This window comes from Varroa destructor, unplaced genomic scaffold (genome assembly GCF_002443255.2).
Source record: "Varroa destructor unplaced genomic scaffold, Vdes_3.0 BEIS01000001.1, whole genome shotgun sequence".
NCBI classification, from domain to species: domain Eukaryota; kingdom Metazoa; phylum Arthropoda; class Arachnida; order Mesostigmata; family Varroidae; genus Varroa; species Varroa destructor.
The window spans coordinates 15,548,430-15,570,914 of NW_019211454.1; the positions used below are offsets into that span (position 1 = coordinate 15,548,430).

The 22,485-nt window shown below is 42.5% G+C and overlaps 1 protein-coding gene across 2 annotated transcripts in view; it reads left to right on the forward strand.

The window, feature by feature from the left end:
- The window catches only part of LOC111255290 (uncharacterized), a 100,054-nt gene that overhangs the window by 28,538 nt on the left and 49,031 nt on the right, over positions 1 to 22,485 (forward strand). The gene's annotated exons all lie outside the window — the stretch shown is intronic.

The window sequence follows — 22,485 nt, forward strand, 5'->3', positions numbered from 1 at the left end:
GGAACAAGCTAGGATCTGACTTCGAACTCATCTTTCCTGGACTGCTACAAAAGGGAAGCAATAAAGAATATTGTGGTTAGCGTGCTCAGCAAGAATCCGACAGGACGACCCCAAGAGACGCGCTTGAGAAGCACGAACCGAGGGACACCTACCGTCGTGCAGTCACTGCCCTGCGGAAGCTTTAGCAAAGGGCCCCACCCGCGAATGCAACTTCGCCCACCTTACAGAGTCTGATGATGTGATGAAGCGTGCAACGGACAGTGTCAGACAGTAAAGCAGGGATACCCATTAGTGTAGAGCCAAATGCGAGAGGACGCCCAGAAAAGGCTGAGAGGAAGTGCTCTCAATGGTTAATATGGTGATAAGGCTAAATGGATGCCTCTAGTCTTTAAAAAACATGCATTTCATATTATTAAAAAAACTACGCCATTAATAGAAACAAAGACCCCTAAACGATTTCTATTCTTTTGGTTGGCTTCAAACGAAGAATTAATTTCTATCATGAATTTTTCATTCCTCTGTAGGAACAATATGTCGAACTTTCTCAGCTAGTACCCATGATATGAAAGCCTGGCGACTCGTGTCCGCAAAATCGTTTTCATCATCGCCATGTGTCAGAAAATGAGAGAAACAGAATGGGACCTAATCGACGGGACGAGCAAATCTTAAAGTCCAGAAAAAAACAATGTGTACCTATATTTCCAGTAGTTATACCGTTATTAGACATATGACAGAAGGGATTGTATCGAAGATTACAGTATTTCATTCGACGTGGTTTACGGGAACTGCGTTTTACGAGATATAGTTGCTTCGTTCAACGATCGCTTTCAATAACCTGCAGTTCCTTGTTACTAGACTAAACATTACCTAAGCGACGAAGGATCACTGCGTATATTTTCGCATATTATCATAAGACAGTGTAATCATTTGAGCTATTACAAAAATTAACTAAGACAAATTGTCTTCACACAGTGATGACCCAACACGTAGAAGAACATCCATCAACCATCTTCGGTCGAATTTAATCGAAACAAACCTTAGTTAGTAGCTGTCTTTAACTGCCATTGCTGAAGTGAAGGTCCTGGCTTGCCTCCGAGCTCTGCCGTGTATGCGTCGCGGGGGGCATATTAACTTGCTCATCGGTGTCGCTCACAGATTTGACAAACCTTAACAAAGTGCGCTGCGGTGGAACATCCTTTATATTTTTCTGAGGTTTTGTTAAACGCCCAACGGAACGTAGGTAATCTACATGGCAAGCAGATCATAACACTTCCTCGACCGCATCTACTGGACGCATGGGAACATCCGTCGAAGACGACCGGAACGGCCTGGCGGAATACTGTATATACCCCTATCAAAAGACTACTATAGTTCGCTTTCAGTCTATCCAAGATATCACCGATGAGATACCCAAATGTCCGCTCAGGTGTTTGATAGCTGTTTTCTACGACGTCTGCCTACGGCTAACGCGATTAATTGCGCTACAGATAACGATAATGATGAGGAAGATAAGTACGGCTTGCTAGAGCGATGCCCTACTGGGCTAGTAGCAATAAGAAGAGAGGCCGGTGACAATTGTCTATTACGACAGGTATGCAGTAACATCGTTGGCGTGTTTTGAAGATGCTTCTATGGAGCGAATCTTCTTTCTGTTCCTGCAAATTGCAGACACTCTACTACACTGTGATGTTACAGCACGACGAAACTGTATGTCGACGCAAGAACGTTTACTTTGATATCCTCAAAACTGCTAAAATGCTTAGTCACGCAGGGAAAGACAATAGCTCAGGACACTTTTGTTTAAATTACATTGAATTAATGCCCGGACGGCAATGGCAATTACCACTTTTCAAATTAGCTTTTTATTTTTTTTTATATCAGAAAATTTTCTTTTCTGTGTTGTTATAGAATTTCGAACCACACAAGTTCTATATAGTCTTTATTTGCAAAATGCTTTTGGATATGCAAATGTCCGCAGTATAGATGTTTATTGAAACATTAAATTTATTTGGATAGATATTTGTTGTGAATTTTTGTTCCGCGAAACATGAAAGTTATAGCACCAGTGCCGTTAATAAGGCGATATATAGGCAATAATCATGTGAGTTACTTTTACAGGTGATCCACAGAAAACCTCCGCAACCTACAGAAACAGACCCACAAACTTATCCGGGCCCCTGTCTTTCTTTGTAACCTGTGTTATCCTGTACCCCTGTACGGCAGAATTTTACTGAATGCTTAGGGAAGCCACCAGATCAGACAGTCAAAGTAATCACTTAAACTGCAATTCCCTCGAGTCTGGAACCTAATAAATTAACTCGCCTAGGTCCTGATCTATAATCTTATCGACATCGAAGTGAAAGCTTAGTCAAAATACCATTCTCGCTCAGGATACGGCAATCTCAATATCATAATGCCCCGACTTTCACTGATGCTCCGTCGTAGAAATCCATCTCAGTTAGCTTGAGTTAAGCCCGAGTCGTTCGACGATTTCTCTTGCCGGTCCGCTGCTTTGCTCTTCCGTCCGCAAGGCGACGAAACGTATCTTGGGCTAGGGGAAAAGTAGACGGTCCAGCGAGCCAAGGACTCTTTGGCTTCTTTATCGATGGGCGTAACCCATCGAATAGCACAGAGCCTTTTGCGCCCCCGGCGTTCACACGGGAACCTCTCAACACCCCAAACACTCTACCGGATTTTAGCACCAACGGCATCAGCAGCATCGGGACGTTATAAGCCGTCATCCAACCCACGTCCTCACTCAATTCCGCGTCGCCTCCATTCTGTACACCATACGATTTGCTCAAGCAGTGAGTGAAAGCGTGGCCAGCATCTACCAAACACGACTATTATCCATATCTATCTATTATGCAACCTTTTTCTATCGCGAGAATTCGATGGGCACGCTCTTCCGCTCAGTGTGCACGGCCATGTGTTGTCGAGCTTGTTAGTATTCATTTTGCTATAATTTACAAGATTAGTATCTGCATTTCTTAATTGATAGTGTTATGGTCCAGTAATCGAATAGTATGGTGCGTTGCGCATACCTCACGGCTTACGTCTGCATGGTTATTGAGACATATTGATTATAACACGTTGTTTATGTCTTTGAACCTGCTGTCGATTCTCTTTCGTTACAACTAAATATCCTGTAATTAGTAAGATACAAGGGCAAAACTTTATAGCTTGGCATACCGCAAACAACTCGATAATATGAAAGTAATTATGTCTGCGTAGAAGATTACGCTTTCGACCGCTTATGCAAAATCGGCCACTGTACATACACGTTTAACAACACTTGCCTCACATCGACAAATTATAATCAAAAAGTTGCAACGCTTATTTGAGCTGTCTGATAAATAATATTTAGTTCTGCTATAAGCTTTTTCGAAGATTTACAAACCTGCATTTTGTAGGTTCACAATCGCGATAGAAACAGAATGATACAACGTATCAACAGGCAAACGTTTCAGGAACCGGGCACCGGGGAACGCCTTCGCGCCGCCCTAACTTTAAGTTGTTTAGCATTACAGTTTAGAAGAGTTTCGCCAGCAATAAAAGTAGGTATTGTCATCTTTGCTTTCCAATAGAAAAGGAAGATGCCAATGTCCGCGGGAGGATGGGTCTGGTAGACTTTGCAGGTCCAAACCAAAAGTAGGGGTCTGCTGACTAGCTGCTTAACGCCTTCAGGAGTCGAAACGGCGTTCCCGTTTCTTGCATACTTCATGGTGCCCGCGAAAAAGAGCTGTTCGACAGCACGACTTGCCGGTACTAACATCACGGTATATTACTGTGAATGGCGTTCGGGGGTAATAACAGAAGCGGAGACTGAAAATAGGTCTTGCGAGAGTCGACGACTGATGGCTGAAGGGCACCAAGCATAAAATACACTTGCATGGGCATGTTTGTTTAGGCAAATGGGCCGACATGAAATGTCTCGTTCGGATGTTTAGCAACAGAATGCTCGATCTACGTACACCGCAATACAAACTACGTGGAAGTCCTTTTAAATTATTATTTCTTGTTGATTTGTGCGGGATGTACCTGCTGGCCTTTTCGTTGGGATGGTTTAGATAATCTAATCTTTTTTGTCTATGTGATTGCGCAGTTTGCTAAACTTGAAGACGTTTAGCGAAGAAGTTTGATTCGAAGGAATCTTCGCTTCGTGCCGGGAGAAGGTACTCGTCGAAATGCTTAGCTGAAATCATACCGGACGTAAAATTCATAATACTTATCCAGATCTTTACTTGTGCTACTTCGGCGTTAATGATGAACAGTTAAGGGTTGTTGGTTAGGGACTGTATGATACAATACGACATATATTTAGGTACTGTCTATATTGTTCTGAAGCAATGACGTCATAGTGTATATACACGCGGCGATATGAATTAAGCCCAGATCATTTTAGTATTTTGCAAACTTAAATTAGGGTTCAGCTTTGAACCGAATATGTCTAATGAAAAGTGAAGCTTATTAAGTGGTAGCTCGTTTGCCTAGGCTTGATTGAAACGACCTTGCCCGTATTTCTTTAAGCCACAATTTGTCGTACTTACCACCATTTATCTTGACGTTTTTAATGGAATTACCCTATCAGGCTCTTTCAAGGGTATTTATAATTTTTTTCAATGAGTTGCAGTAATACAACTGACGAAAATATGACCCTCGGATAGAATTTCATGGAACATTGAGAAGTCTCAAATCGAAGTGACTTCATCATTGGTTCTATAAAACTTAATAACACAACTCGTAGTTTGCTATGATACTATTTATATAAAGAACGAGAATGTGTATTCGCAGCGTTTTTCATGGATCCTGACCGTCATAAGGTTGCAACTAACCCAGCTGAGGCTATCGACATAGGGACTGCCTCAAGAGTCTTCGATATTTACCCCGCAGGCAGAGATCTCAGGATCTATTGTCCTACACATACAAAAAGGACACAACAAAAATAAATACTGAACTGAAAAATTTGAAACTGTTCGAACAAATCCGAGTATTATAACATTACAGGTTCTTTTGCTGTCTTTTTAACTTTTTTCTATGTCTTGTTATATGTCTTAAACGCAATTTCAACTAGCCCTAACTATGCTTACATAGACCTAAATCAGACGCGAACCAGAAGTAACAAATAACCTTACTATATAGCCAGTTAGTTCTCTGTTGCATTAAGTTTGCATTGGTTCATTCTGTAGCCATCGTATCCACTTACTGAATAATAATACAGAAACAAGACCTTACTAATTCATAGCACGTATTACATGCATGTATACTTGCATAACTATTCCATAGTACTAATGCTTCAATAAGACTCCCTGCGGCCAAACCAGTGGGTCGATTTCAGCCTCTTTTTTCTCTATTTCTGTTGACTGCGATCTAGTTATTTTTAGTGGCTTCTTGACAAAATCTCGACCGACGCCCAAAGCAGTGGAGTCGTTCCAGACTTCCTGTGCTCTTCCCTTTCTTGCGGCTCATTTTTTTTCGTTTGCTTTCTTAACGAAACATTTACACCATTTTGATGAAGCAGCCCAGACAAAATGGTAAACATCTATTTTCGAGTTTGGATATTTAACGCAAATAAACCGGCAGAGGCACAGGGTGACGTTTTAGGAAATACTGAACCCAGCTATTTGCAGTTTCGCTGGTCACGAGATTGTCCATCAAGAGTAGCAATACCATATGGGCAAAGCTACGAAGGATGGTAAAGCCAGAGTCTCAAATATAATAAATATTGGTAGTAATAGTGGTACTTTTACTACCAACGAAAGGAAATTGAGGTAATATACTATCGATTAGCGTAGGCGCGTCGATATAATAAGATGTGATATAATCAAACTTCCATTGCGTTTATCAACCGGACGTAACTCTGGGTGCCTTTTACTGATGAACGCGAAAATGGGACTCGTGCCTCGAAACGGTCGGAAAATAAATTGTGGCAATACGTAGCGTCACGCTAGCTCGTACCCGTTAATGCGCATAAACAAAAAAACATATCCAAAGTAGAGTTGAATAACACTCCCCATAAATGGATACAAAAGCTGCAGAGGAACACGCAGATTGTTTAACACAGCATCGAATAGAATCACTCTGAGCAGAAGAATGGGTTAACTTGGCTTAATTTGAGGAATTCTGAGTTTTCTAGCCATAATAAACTGCTTTTGGAGCCAGGCGTGTGTTTCTGTCAACCATCTAGTATTAAGCTCCTGTTTTATTGGCGGAACCATATTTAGCAACGTTATTGAGCAGATAATCTGCCGAAAAAACTCTACGAGTGACTGGGCGTGATTTTGAATGGGTCAGTAAAGGCAGTGGGCTAACAAATCTCACAACAATACCACGGGGTGCCGCGACGACTATTATATAAATGTGACCAATGTTCCCAGCAGCCCTGTCTCGTTTTCTCACTCTAAATAACTTATTAATATATATATAGTAAATAACTGAAAAAACTATGATGTAGATTTAATAATCTATATCATAATCCATAGGTCTACATATATTTTTTTAAAAAGATGCAGCGTATTATTGATTGCGTGAAATCCTTATCGTAGACAAAGCGAAAGTTCGACGCGTAGATACTTCTTTCAAATAAAAAGTCACATTTTCCGAGATAAATGATTCGGTCCTTGAGGTTGTCATCATTCTATATTTACGAGTTGTTGTTACCCAACGGCCACGTTCCTACCCCCCCCCCCAAGGGCTAGAGGTGCAGACAATTTCCAATCGCCCGTCGCGCCAAACTCACATTCCCATTCAATTTTGTCTAACAGAATATCTATGTAACGAGAACGTCATACTCGGAACATGTCCTAAGCGAAGTGGCCTGCTTGAGCATATATGCCATTTAGTTTAAACCAGTTTGTCAGATTGTCTCATTCGACGTGTAATTATTACCATTACAAATACCAGTACTGTTTCTATTTCAAACAGACCTACCGCAGAATGTCTATTTCTGGGCTTGCTGAATTGTCCTATCTACCCTTTCTCTATGGTTTTTCGTTCATCTATATGTGCACACTCCCGTTCGTGGTCCTGAATGCGGGCGCAGTGTTCTGTCTGTGCAAAGAACCCCCGCTGTCGTCGTCTCCGTTTTCCTAATTGGACATCTGCAGTGTAATTTTAGTACCTTCGGTCAGTGCGCTTAAGTTTTCGCAGATCTGGGTCTAAACGCTGCGAAACTGCAAGTGCATCTGAACACCAGCTGACTGCCATTGCCCTATCTGGCTTCCAGGTTCATGGTTGTTTCGCGTTAAGCTGTGAACGAGAACGACATAGGATTGTGTTAAAACTAGCGCTCGCTGGTCCGAACTAAGTTGAGGCAACGGCCCAGGACCGGCAGAAGCAGATAGAACGGTGGTAATCAAGCAACCTAGGCTAGTAAAAGGTCACTGTTGTCATTTGTTTTAGTAAAATGTGTATGTTATGAGGATGACTTTGCACCTGTTGCTAGATATTTTGGGCTGATTTGATAGACACACGTCCAATGAGTTACGATTCAACTAAAGATTTTTTTGCACACGTTCGGAAATGTGAAGAAGATATTCTGCAAGAGAACTAAATTATACGTAGTATGAAGAGCAGACGGACTAGGTTAGATAGATTTAATGGATAACTGGAAATAATAGCCCGTTCTGACAGTATGCACTTTATGAGTCGGTATCTCAGCGGATCTCCGTAGTACATCTGTCGATCTCAAATATGACCGAATGAAATCGTATGCTAAGTTGGCCCTAGAAATCTCTTAAACCATACCCCAGGAGTAGTTTGCGTCCAAAAAGCAAACTGATTTTTCAGGCTGACTGGTTGTTATTGACGAAAGAGATTTTCAGCTTCAGATAGAGGCGGGAGCTCAACCGCTGCTGAGGGACAGAAGAACATTTTTGAAAATTTTCGGCTTTACTATCATCGGTAAACATATGTCGGCAAAAAAAAAACTCAGCACATATGTCAAAAGCGATGCCTCATTCATGTGTTCTTTTGAACTGGTGTTCTTAGAGCTGTGCTGCTAATCAGAAACGAAAGAGGTTCGCATCTATTGTCGCAGAGAAAGGTTAGTCTTTAGCACATCACATTCATCCCCAAAAAAGCGAAAGAAAGACAACTTTTAATTCTACTGCAAGCCTTTAAAGCCATGCTGGGACTTGGTTTTGGCCGGCTCAAGGCTCTTTACAGTTTGGCTCCAGCCCAAAACTTTCTCCTAAAAGTGATCTTAACGAAGAACGATTAATCTGGTGAATCAGAATTTAAGTTGCTCAGTTCTGTCCCTCCATTCAACATTAGTGATTTGTCGGTCGCTGTGAGTCGCTTTAGCCTTCCCACCGACTCCCGGCATAAAAGATGGCTTTCGAAATTCTACCTTCTGAACGATGTTTTCTATGAAATCGTATCTATAGTTAACGTACCGTCACTCCACTTAGTCTCTGGCTAAGCCAATTTATTACAAGTGCTCAACCTTGTTTTTACAATTTCAATTAACCGTCATCTCAAGTTTTAGCTCGAAGTATCCAGAAAACGGGCAGCCTATCCCAACAGAGCACCCTATCCTACTCGATTTTTTAGTATTGGCTCTGCCGTCTCCGTTTTGCTCGTAATTTTTTAGCTAAAAGCTTAGTCCGTTCTGGTTAGGTTAAACTTATGACCACTTTAGAAAATATTGGTAGAGCTAAGGTGAATGCAGTGATAGGCCTTTCCTATGTCTTAGCTTTTTTTCAGAAGCTTGTTCAAAACAGTTTAGCGACGTTCGGTAAATATTTACGTTAGGTGCTTCATACTGTGATGTTATTTAGCCTTGAAAATTATATGAAATCGAGTTTCTAATTTACGAAGATAACAGCACCTGCGGAATCCATCAAGAATTGATCAAGACGTTGGGCAAGAGGGGGCTTTAAGATTTAAGTAAGGATTTATCCAAAACATACAAGTCGAAAGATTGTTGGCGGAACAGCAGTACGATTTGCAGGTTCAAGCCCAGTCAAGTCATGGCCAATGCACCAAATGAGCGATGACATAGTTGTGTGTGCCCTGTCGGCGAAATTTGGAGATTGACAAATTGATCAAAAAATCATGAGCTGGTGCTCATAGTTAAACGTCTTGGCTTACTCTCTAATATACATAGCCTCTCTAATGCTTTGCCTATCAATATCAAGCCATGAGCTTTAAGAATCGCACATATGTCATACCACGAATTTAAACGAAATAACTCAAGTCTAGCTGCAGCCAGAGGCCTATTCATCCAAATCACTAAGCGATTAACTTTGACGGAAGGAAAAGAAATATTTTTCACGGCGAAATGAGGAAGATTGCTAAAGTTGTATCGGATTTTGCTCTGGTGTTCTCTGGAGGAACAGCACAGGAAACGGGTTTGACGCACAAAGCCACCCGAAATCTACGCCTGTTCTGGGTCCAGAGAAAAGCATGGGACGAAAGGCTACAACCGTTCTAAGGATTGCCGTTGCTAACCGACACAGAAAAGCACTTGTGTAAAGGCGACAATGGCTATACAACGTTAGCTTTGGTGTTCAAACGTCACTTTGAATGTGGCCGGAGCGCTTGTGACACTTGTGGGAAATTGTTAAGCAAATACGGGATAAACGGAAACAGGCTCGAATGAAAAACGAGGCAAATGGGTGTCAGTCGTATGCGTCGAGGAGTAAGCGCACCAGAAAGTTATGGCAAGTGGTACGCAACAAACATCAAGTCAAGGCCCAGGCAGTGGCCATTTGAAAAATTGTGTCAGACACGATTTAACGGTTGCGCACTATGGCGGTTGCAGCGGCAGCAGCAGAAGCAGCAACGACAATTGTACGGGTAGTAACATAAACAGGTACAACTGGCCCACGTCACATTTCATTAATCCACCAACTGCTCGCCCCAGAATGCCTCGCATCGTCCTCTCCTCAATAGCCAAAGAAAACGTCGCATGAGATATGAAAACGGTCAAGTTTATCCTCATGTATTTAACATTGTACAAGCACGCCTTTGTGTATTTTTCGCTTTAAAGGTAGCGTTTTGCGCTCAACGTGAATGATAGAGAGATTTGGATTAAGGAAAACCTCCAACTACATCCAGTGCCATAGACCTCTCCGATTCGCCTCATATATCCCTGTGTTACAACAAATAAAGCCTAAGTTCTGAACAAACAAGTTGTTGCACCTCTCCAACACGAGACACCTATGGTAGATAAGTTGTTAAACGTTTTCAGCCGTGAGACAGGAATAAAAAACACGCAGTTATGTTTTTCTTCACCATTTGAAATGCATTTTGTTGACACAGAATAAACGATCCGCGAATTGTTATCGTAGTGTCAGGAGGCCATTTCCCTTCGCGCCACCTTCACCTGCCTTGCCAACATTTACTTTGTTTGTCGGCTTTGGCTTTCATGGGCATGCCCATGGGTGTGGCGGACGCATCGTGCAAATAATGTTTTCTCGGAGGCCTTCTTGGACTTCGGAGTGACTCTACCCTCGACGTCTCTTCCTGGCCACAATAAAGAGCAGAAACTTGCCTTATTAGCTATATGTTTGTACTACTCCTACCTGTACCAGATCCTCTCTATTTGCAAATTTGCCTTCCCTAAAAAAGGGCCACAGAGAAAGTGAATGAACAACAACAGAGTCAACTGGTTATGAGCACGTCTTTCGATTAGTGCATTGCCCCACATAGCCGTTTCGTCTAGTTACAAAAAGCTACAAGAGCGGACTTGTAGGAAAGCTAAACCCCCTGCGAGAAGTTGAGTCCGGCAACGCGAAGGGAGTAGGATTGCGGTTGAACGCCAACGTCACTTGTCGGTTTTGTCGTCGCACGACCGGACAACACAAGGCACTGCTAGCTGATATAGATGACCAATAGCAACCGTGACGAAGCAACGCGTACTGTGGCGTTGTCCACTAACCTAAAAATAAGTGTGTTCCGTGTGTTCCGTGAGAGAATTACGGTCAGCTGTGTGATCCCTTATACGAACGAGCCTTGTATACATGTATAGTATGACACCAGCGTGATCACTCAGGATTTAAAGTCCGTATAGGCGGTAAGAGAAAAGGACGCTGAGCTGGCCTTAGGATGGATGAGTGATTTAGTTGGTTACATAGCAAACAAAACAAGACCTTATGGATATTTCATGGCAGCTGACTACCCAGGTGGGCATTTTACTATAAATAAGCGAACGCATAATGTTTGCGGCGTGCAAGAAAAGCTATCTGGCCGACAATCGACGACATGCGAGGTGCTTGACTCACTTTGCAAGGTCATTTTGGTTGTCTTTTCCTTTTATCTACATTTTCCATTAAGATGTATAGTGTATTATTTCTATCTTTGTCTAGGATTTTTTCTCCTTCACAGTTTAAGTTCGTTGATAGGGATGATATTTGGTATCAACTCCACGTAAAACATTTTACAGTGATCAGAAAATCTAGCCAAGTAGTCAGTGTAAAAATATGCCCCATCTTTTACGTCGTAGAATAAAAGGTTTGCTCGAAAGTGTGCGAATCGCCTAACAAAATAAACTCATTCTCAAGTAGAGTATTTTCCCATCGCTCATCTTTGAAAGTGTAGAATTTTTACACGATGGCGAATAGCGCCTTAATGATCTACATATGTTGCATCGATCAGCGCCGTACACCATCTCCGCTGACAATCGACCTCAGTCCTCATGTATGCTTTATATGGCAGTTGACTAGCCTGTGAGGACAGCGCCCGTGAAGACCCACCTCAGTGATAGTACATCAGCATAGGATAATACTACTGCAGCGCCAACTGTTGCTAGCAAGTTTTGTTGTTGGTACATACATCTGGGTCACTGAGTAGTGAAGTTATTCAGACACGCTAAATGCTTTTGCCTGCCTGTCTGCTTGCCCTGGTGGATTGGAAAGGTAGAATGGTAGAAAGGATTGCCGCTGGTCAAGCATGTAGTCATTCTACCGGTCTCCTACTAAATTACCCCGTTTTCGTTATATATAGTACACAGAAAAGGTCAAAGGTCGACCAAAGACACTGTGCCTCTTGCAGCTAGCACCCTTATGACAAACCCTTTTGACGGTGCCGACATCTCTAGAGGCTCTGAGAGCCTAAGAAAACGCCGCTGAGTGGATGGTTGGCGCGCTGGCTTTTTTCAATCGAATTTTTTTGCCGATATTTTGTGCTTGACCAAATCGGAAGATTATATCGTGCTGCAAGTCTTTCCTCGTGCGCATTTTCCCTTTTCCCTTCGTTTTCTCCCAAGCTTTTTCTCGACCTGTCTGTCCTGTCCACTTATTCTCTATCTGGAACCTTAGAAGCTGCTGGTGCTGCTACTCCTGCTGTCGTTGAGCTCGGAGGCGGCCCCAGCAGCAGTAGAGATGTAGAGATGCTCCTTGTCCTTCTCTATCCCCCCAATGCTTCCATTCTTCGCCTGCGTCGTACGATTTCGCTAACCCCCAAATTTAGGGACTTCCCACGCCCTACTAAGCCTAAAGCAGACGAAGACGATCTCTACTCGTCGACAATCTCAATTTTTCAACACTGGTACCTCTGCTGATACTGGCGCCGGTATCCATTGCTAGAAGAGCCGCCGTTTCCCTACATCGTTCTTCATATTCGCTGGCTGCGTTTTCCGCCATTGTCTTCCTCTACTTGACTTTCCTCGCCTCGTCCCGTATGAAAGAAAAGTGAGAAAAAGGAAAATAGAAAAGGGATAAAAAGAGAAGAGGAAATACTCCATATTTTGTGTAAGACGTGAACCGAGCACAGAAAAGCTGCGAATCGTGACGAAAATTGGTTCCGCAAACATCACTACGTGTCCATAATCGAATACGTTTGTACACGAAGATCTCGAGGCTATGCCGCTTTCAGTAAAAAAAAAGGAGAAGTCAGCGCTTATCATGCCATACGGTGAATTTGAAATGCAGCTGTACGAAGCTATCTTTGTAGCTATCTAGACTGCACAAGAGTAGAAAGAAGCACAAAAACAAGGATGATACGAAGGTGGCCGCTGCAGTGGCAAAGAATTACTAAAAGTGAATTTTTGGCTTTTCGAGTGCAAGCTTCGTGTTGTAGGTAAACGGGCATTAGCAGGCTACTGCTTAATGTGTTATCCTAGGTTCGCGTGTCTTGGTGTACATCAACAGATGGAATGGGTTCAGAAAATCAGAAATTCTTTAAGCGCAAATGTGTTCTTAAAAATTTTAGACTGTAGATACAATTGTATAAAGAAAACGTTCTTTCTAACCTAATATACGCTTCACCATTGTGAAGCATAGGCTTAGCAAAGGATAAAGCCATGATTCTAAATACTCACAAGAAACTCATAGGAAGTGTCCCCTGTTATTGTAATGATGTCGGAGCGCATGATGGTATATTTGATTGAATGAAATAAAACGATGCTTACCTAGATGACGATGGAGCATAGCGTTCTTTGATAGGCCTCAAATGAACAGCAATACCGTGAAAACCACCGCAAGACGCGCATTAATCAGCGACCCCTTCGCTAACTTGCGGTACGAGCCGCGACGCTCACCACATAGTCAATCGGCTAAACGTATTCCTTCATTAGCAAGCAAAGCGTACTATTATATCAGGCTTTATTCTTTTCAATTAAGATTTTTAGAAGGAACCAATTGGCCTAAGCAATAATGCGCGTCCTTGTGAAGTATAAGTTTTGCTTTTATCGTCGCACCACCTAACTTGACGATGGAGCTTTGACGGCTGCCGGCACCACGCCGCGAACTTGCTCGTCGAACGACACTGGTATGCTGTGTTTCTCTAAGCATCCGCTTGCTCTTACCCGACATTTCGGAGTTTAATATCCGACGGTACTGTCTCTGGCTAAGCATTGCTTAGGACGATTGGCGGCCCCTTCCAGCACGAAACAAAATGTGGCTATTTACGTTTGGTTTCGAACCTGCACCGCGTAAGTCCAAATCAAGCGAAGAAGCACGCTATCGCTGCACTATTACGAAGACTCATTGACTAACTATGACAGGCCCCGATTTTGTAAATCTTTCTTTACTGGTTTCCTTAGGGCAGAGGTCTAGCACACAGTTTTCTTAAACACAAAAACTCTCCTGCCACTTCCCGTTTCCTTATAGAACTACTACTACCTCAAAATTTTGAATGTTTTATGTCGTTAGACGACGCAGAAGGCGGCGTGTTCAGTACCTTCCGCTTTGGGAAACTCCCGACTTCTTGCCGCGAGTTGTTTAATCATTTTTTCTAACAGTAGACAGTAGCAGTTTTAGCAAACCAATTCTATAATCTACAAGACGCGTTCTTCTACCGTTCCTTGTTACCTATTCGTCAACTCTGAGTGACTGGCTGCGCTAATCCGCGCAATAATATGTTCTCACTTTTTCTCGAAGTCTTGCACCGCCCTCCGAGCCTTTTCCTCTTTGCCTATTAGCACCCCGTGACACCGATCACCAGATTTGTCAGGGAGGTTGGCCCTGCTGCGTTTTCCTTCTTTTTACCGGCTCGGGCCTATTTAGATTTCATGCACTGGTAACAAGGTAGGTTCTTTTTTCGTTGTCATCGAGCGTTTGCCGTTCTCAAAGCCTCATTGGACCGCATTGTTCGCGTATGGGCTCCTACGAATCTACTCTGTTGGCGAGGTATTTCAAATGAGGGTATTGAGGTATGCATGTAGCTTGGTGCCATCTGACCTGGTTGCGGTATCTGCTGCTTCAGGCGTATCCATCAAACCTGTTGCGCAGAGACATAGGTTGGCGTCAGCGCGGTACAAATGCCTAACTATACAATCGTACCCATAGAATTTAAGCTATATTCATTATCGGCATTATTTGCTACTACCATGCACGTGTGACCAACGTAGATTTTTTGTTTCTCATCTCGAAGGCACGCTGAAGACAAAATTCGAACGAATATTTATATTGGATAGTTTTTTTTTTCTTTTTTTTCGAATATATCGTTAATTTGTTCCTGCAATGTCCGAAACGGTATTACAGAGTGTATTAGAATCTATCTTATAATATGAACTTTAATACACGCAAAGTACACGTTCGTCTGCGTAACGGCTACGTAAGGTATACATTTGATACCGACTGTGTTTTAGCTGCAGACTGCTCAAGCTCAGCCTTAACAACTTTTCAATAGTTAAAACGACTTTCGTCATTAAAGAACTGCTAGCAACGATAACTTATGCTTCAGCTAATGTCAACCGTTTACAAAATAGCTAAAGTGAGGTATAGGGAATTCAAAGTTAGCAAGTCGAGCAAAAGGAAGTGAAGAAAAATTTATAGCGCGAGAGAAGTGCTATCATTGTACAAGTTGATGCTGGGCCCCATTTCATTCTAATATCGTTCTAGTGCATATGATAAGCATTTTTATAATATGAAATCATTGTTATCATCAAAGACCGCCATTACGAAACAGCGTCGACGGTGAGCTCAGGTCCTACTACAAGGTGTCTTCCAGATCCTATCATTGTTGAGCTGATTCAGTCACAAGCGGCTCGACCTTCCACCTTTTCTATGCCCATCAAAATATCAGTTCACTCTAATTGTTTATGCAACAGAAAATGTTCACGTTTACTTGTTAAAAACAAGAACGAGGGTCCTTATGCTGTTGGTCGCGTAATTGACTCCCGTTGCGTAGATAATATACAACACATTAGAGACTGTAAACGAAAATGCCCAGTCCTTTTTTGCTTATACCCGTGGTAAAGCAACTCGCTGAATATCCTTGAAGTACTACAAGGAAGTTTCGCGAATAAATCTCCAGGACCATTCGCCCTTTTCAGACGATAAGTTCGTTTTCGTTCATGTCCATAGAGGGCCTCATGATTAGCACCGGGTCATCGGTGTTCCTTTAAATCCCTCTTCGATCGCATTGCCCTTTTATTCCTCTAGTAACTCACAGGTTCAGACGAGAAACCGTGGCTTATGATGACTCGATGGCGGTATGAGATCGTTATTGCACGAGAATGCGAGAAACACTTCGGCTAAAGTAGGCCGTCGCACAAAACGCTGTGATTCTACCATGTTAACCAAATTGGGTGACTCAAGTTACCACTTCTGTCCCTCTGCAGTTTTCTGCCATGCGTAAATTTCGGCGACTGTCAACACATTCTATACGTGAGCATGACGATTCTAGACGTGTGTAGATTTCAGGAAGTGCCAGCAACAGCACAAGCGGCAGCAGGAGCGGCAATAAAACTACGTGAAGTATTTCCTGAAGAGAAGAACAGGACGCACGAACAACGATGTTGTGATGATACTCATAATGTGATAGTCAAGTTAGTTGACCGACTAAAACCTGAGGAAGGTGAAATTATTTGTGGCAATGAGAGTGCCCCAGCTTTTTAAAGTAGCACATTACTTCAAGGAAGTACTATACACTAGCGGCAAATACACCTGAATTATAATACTGCCACACTTCGAGGAACTACGATACCCCAGCATGCTGCACTGTCCTTAGAGCAGCCGCCACGCTGCCTACATTATTTTGGAATACATTCCAAACATTTGATAATGTCACTCTTCGGTTACATTGTTGTGCGTGATGCAAACTTTTAAACAACAAGAAACCCAACTCTTGAATGAATTATACAGGGATATAACATTATCCCTAAATATATATTGCATGAGCATTGGTTCAGACGATTGGCTCTTTCCAACATTAAATAAATTGTATCCAGTCACTCATTCAATCACAGAGCCCTTCTTATTAAGCATTTTAAAGCTTAGCGGACAAACATGTGACCAGTGCATTATTTCACAAGGACTATCCAGGACTTTTCGCAGTCAGCAGACAAATATAATACCGAGACCTAACCTGCCGCTCCTTGTTCATGAAAGAAGCATTATGAAATAAGTAACTTGGTTATGAGAGCAGGCACTTCCCTGTGTATACCTGGCTTTCCCTCGAAGACACTCAATTTTTTCTCTATTCAGTCGTATTTCCTGCTAGTCTACCTTATGCCACTAAAAAGCCGGGGCAATTTCTTCCACGAGTTGCGAATCCTCTTCGCCACTTACTCCTGTTTGGTGGAGAAAACGCTGCACGAGCTCAGCCGGCAAGTTTTCGCAAGCAGAAATCCGTTCTGCCGAAGGAGATTGCTAGAGAAGTTCCTGCTGCTACTATTACAACTACTGCTACTACGACGAAGTAGTGCAAAACGAGTGGAACAGGGCTAAGCAGGAGCTGGCCTTTTACATAACTTGAAGTTGGCCGCGCAGGCCCGTGTGGTAAGGAATAATTCTGGGAGAAGCCGGCCTAAAGCGCATTTTCGAGACTTAGAGGGCATTGCATTTGCAGCGCAAACAAAACAACAGCATATGGTTGCAAGTGACGGAAAAAGCAAAGTTTTGCGACCAGAGCGATGAACACTTAAAGGGGTCCTATGATTTGACCGTAAGTGAAATAGTAAAAATCTAAGAAGCATCAATTCACCCGAAGTATTTTTCAGTGTTTGAAATACTAATATGCCTCTTCCGTAGTCGAATTCGAGATCGCAATTGTGGCGTCCTGCACGTTCAACTTCGTACAGTGCAATATAGTGAATTTGAAATGTTGTCTTGCGTACAGAAACGTGCCTCACATATGCAGTGTACGCTTGTCGAATATAGATATGAATGGAACCAGATCAGGGTGGATGGTGCAAAAAAGTCCCGCGGATAACTTTTACGCAACGTAGAATTCGAATAGAGAACTTCAAAGGGAATGTAGACCACAGCTACAATGAACGTATTGCTACATGCTTGAACTTCCATTGATGCTAGTTAGCTAGTTGCGTTCCAACTAAAATAATGGTAGAACGTATGACGACGATATCAAACCAGGGATATGATGGCTAATCTTCGCCTATTTTACGCCTTCAGTTAATATTGCTCGATCTGAGGAAACAAACATCTTTTTCAAAACACCCTATCTTGCGGTGACAGTCTCTCTACTGTTGCGAGCTACGTATTTTATTGTTTATAGACCCGAACGAATCGTCAGCCAATGTTATGCTGGTCCAAGTAATTGACGTTGTTGGTTCAAGTGAAATTAAAGAAGGCTCCCATTAGTTTTATTATGTACTAATATTTGTGCCATCCATTTATCTCCGGTCTTTCGTTGGTCCCTTATAGATGTTTGGTCGTTAGTTAAAACTTTCCATAAATTCAGTGAGACGCCTAACAACAAAGAAATGCCATTAGGTCTACCTCGTTTTTAGCCTTTTGGTAAAAGGTTACCAAAAGGCTAAAAACGAGGTAGTTACAAAAAAATACAACAAAATTAATATATTCGATTAGGGCTTATGTATTCTTGCCGGCCAATTCTTTGTCTAGGAAGGCTATTAGTACTGCTTTTCGTATATAGCAAACAACTCATCGATTTAGCTTATAACTTGAGCGCCAGTTGTGCCAGATTCCCCCTCCTTTTATTAGTTTATTTTATGTTCGAGACGAGCTGATGACCTACTCTTTTCAGTGAGTCCATGCTCAGTGATGGGGCGTTGCGTCTCCTTTGCGATGCGTGAGTCAGCAAAATCATCCAGTGCAAATCAAAGACAAGTGCAGCAACAACCCGCCACCAGCTTCATTTCCCAACCGATCTGTTGAACATTTTGCCGACTATTGGTTCTTGCTTTAAATCTCTTATCATAATTCCCTATGATTTCTCTATAATGTCGTTTGCTGAACACGAATTTACACCGCATCCTTTATCTCCCTTCTTAGCATAGTCTGCCCTGCGCTATCAAACCAATCCTCCAGACGTCTCTAAAATTCTTAAAATATCTTTTTCCCGTTATCTCTCTCGGAGTTCGAGCGATTGTCACAGAGAATTTTAGCGACGGTGTATAGTCTATGGGTTCATCCCCTCGTACCTCGGGGGAATAAGCAGCAAACCCCCACCTCAGTTAAGAAAAGAAGGGAGAAGTTTAATCCCTTTTTATACTAGCTGGGGGTTTAGATTCACGCACTTTTTGGTATTCTTGCTTCATTGCATCGTCATTTTGCCCAAAAACATGGTTGGGAAATCAAATCACTTAAAGACTGTTCTGCTCAAAACATACACATTAAACTGAAAAGCAAAGTTCAAACAAGAGAGTGGAAATACAAAAAGGGCAATGAGTAGAAGAACTACAAAGAATTATGCAGTCCGTGCGTAGTTTAGTCGACGTCGCTTTATTTTATAGTGATAATTATGTAACAATTTACGTATGAAAACTATGTACTTATGTATGTGCTCTATTGAGCTCAGATATATAGAAGATAAATATGGTCAGTATTTATCTAGATAGCATACGCGGATGACGTAAGTATAATTTCAATTGTACCATAGCAAGCTGAATGTTCCGGGGCAATTATATTTTGACCATACCATTGATGGTAGACCGCGCACCCTAAAAGGTCGATATGCCCGCATCCTACTGGCCTTGCATAAAATGTAAGATGGTAGGGCTTTACAGGCACAGCAGCACAGACACATGCGCTGTTGTTACAGACACCAGTCTTAGTTAAAGTTGAAGAAGCCCCCTTTGGATTAGCTCGGTTTTATATGCACACAGTGTGTTATAGACGGCCAAGCGACATTTAATATGAGAAGTAGTGCTCTAATTTCAAACCTTGTCTCTAAAAGTTATTGCTTTCGATATTTTCATGTGAGCGTCTCTTTCTTTATTGTCTGCTTTCAAACTTGTTCCCAATCAGCCTCTGTAAAGCCGAACGACTGCATAACCATTGAAGGCATCTAATCGAGCATATCTGAAGGTAAATAGGCCGCGTCTAACCAAGAACATCGACCTCAGGCGTGTATGGCAGTGACCGTGGGTCTGACGGCACAGGCAAGCGCGCCGTCGAAGGTAGATACTAAGGCTCCCTTTGTCCAACTCCCTTTGCATGCGTCTTTGATAGCTCGGTGTTTGCTCCGCCAGCAAACCAGTGGAGTCACGGAAAGCATCGTAAAGTTTATCACTTTATTTTTGCCTTTTATACAATATTTTACTTATTTTGGTACTTACTTACAAAAATGGTAATTTAAAAGTGTCTTGCGAACGAGATGTATCGTCCAGTAAGTCATTCAATGGCCAATCGGTCAACTCGTGATATGTACGGTGAGGCTAGTCAAGGAAGTCATTAAATCCCGATAACAATACGAATTAGTGTTAATTGACATTTTCTCTTAAAATTTCAATTCAATAAATACTATTCATATTTGATGGAGAAATTCGTCCCTCTGTCTCATTATGTAAAAGAACCATGAGTTAGTCAAATTTGTATGTAAAACCATTGTTTACTGTCTAGCCGATTGAAAGTGTTATTACATGTCACACGTCGCAAAAATGAACACATAAAGACTTTGTCTGTATCCACAACATTTTTACGACCGCATCCTCACTTGCGAATCATTCGTGTGGAAAACGCGAGCAAAATTTCACTCGAATATTATCGCAAAAAGAGAATTCGCTGTAAATTAAGCTATTTCGTGAGATCTGTTCAGGCGTGGCTACTCGGCCGAGCCTATTGTCGTCCCATGAGCTCTTTTCAACCAAAAGAAAGAAGAGAGGGCCGCGTGAGTGAAGTCGTTCCTCAGAAACTCCACCCAAACAGCTCCAAAGCTCCCGATAGGTCCGCTTAGGACCATAGGGCAGAACTACGAAGCTCTACCGCATAGACAAGAGGCAGGCTACTTGCTTATAGCGGAGCAAGCTCACTAAGGGTAGTACTGCGACTAGGGCGATGATTTCGTTACGAATTCAGACGCCATGGAAGTCGTCGAAGGCCTAAGTTGGCCTCGCTGAGGTTAGCAGAGCAAGACCGGTTTGACGTTTTTGTAAGAAGCGTCGCCTTATTTTTCATCAACACCCGCCAGCTCAATATGGAGTAAAATGTTATTTGTCGCGCTAATGTCGCGCTTTGCATGAAAAAAGGAGGGAAGCAAAGGAAATACACTAGAAAACCAGCGGATTAAAGAGATGCTGTGGGGCATTGTGCTAAACTATGGTACTGTATAGCACGAGTAAGGCATCATGCTTTTGGCGTTTGCGTTACCGAAGATTTGTCCTAATTCATCCAAAGAGATATCCGCTCGGACAAAGACAAAAAAGGCGGTGACGCAATGCTACCGGTCGACCGATGGAGCCACTCCAGTACCCTAGCCCGATTGGTTCGTTCAACCATTTGTACCGTTCCCCACAGCGTAGTGCGGCTGAGTCCTGATAGCTCTTAGTTGCATTCGCTGCTTGTTCGCTCCGCCGAGTGTTTAAATTGCTAATATCATGCAAATAAATCCTAGCAACGGTAGCGTGGGGGAATCCACTTGTCCAAGCCTTGTTTCTTCCCGTTGATGTGATTGAGACGGGCACATTCAGTCAACAGAAGCTGCGCTTCTTCTCTCTTTCGGTCGAATGTATTCCTATGCAATAGGGAGTTAGTGTTGTAAACCCTCCAATGCCGACTGCTGCGGTTAAGCGACAAAGAGCAACGGAACTTGTCGCCAGGATACGTACGTCCTTCGGGTTAATTGTGGCTTAATGGCCGATCCCAACGAAGTTCAGCGCTCCCCCTACTTCAACCAGTTCCGACTTCAGTTTCTCTCTAAGTACACAAATAGCAAGAAGAGATCATGTGTACGGATAGTATTGCAGTCCTGAAGAAGGAAGGTCGGCTTAACGATTAAGTATGTGTCTATATGCCTCATGAGGTGGCGTCTGCGTCTAGAGATTAAAAGACTGCAAAAATTGCGGACACTAACGTCGCCGATATATTAGAAAACTATTTCAGAGCATTTTGTACAGGTCTTCTGTATTGCGAAACTGTTATGGTAGTAGAAAAACCAACCACATGTCTGTGCATGCGAGTGGTGGTGATTAGTTTGACGTGCTGGGTAAATCGGACGGATTCAGAAACAGATTGAAATCTTTCTATAAAGAAAAACGATATAAAGTGAAGACGACGGGCGTAAGTAGCTTTCTAAATAGGTCTATTTTTTATCAGTAAACATCGACGAAGGTATGAGATTTTTGTCAGGTTTCCAGCAAACGAACACTGAACAAACTTGAATTCATTGCTTGAGAGAAAAATGGAAACACTTGTCATCCGAGCCTCATGGTTTAAAACAATGTAATTATCTATTACTGTGCAAATCCTAACTTCACTATCTTATTTAACGATCCGGCAAGGGTGACTTGATCCTCATTATTTTCCCTCTAGATCCGAACATAATCAAGGTCTAAAACAGAGCAAACTCTATCTGCTCTTAAACCGTCCAACAGCATCCGAAAGTATCCGATTCGACTACGAAGCAGATCTAGGCGTCAGCCCAACGTGGAGATATCTTTCCAGGCACGTCAGCCAGATCTAGTCCTATCGGCTTCATTTCTCGACGGCTCCATTCTACCTGTCAAATTCTCTAGCCGTCTTTTATAGGAGAACGGCCTACTACATCACCTATTCGATTATTTACGCAAGCCGTCTCGTGTGGCCGGTCCACGTTTATTCTTCTCCACTTCTCCTGCTGCATTTTGTGTAGTGGCACAGACTGGGCTGAGCTGCTGAATTTGAGGTCCCTGAATAT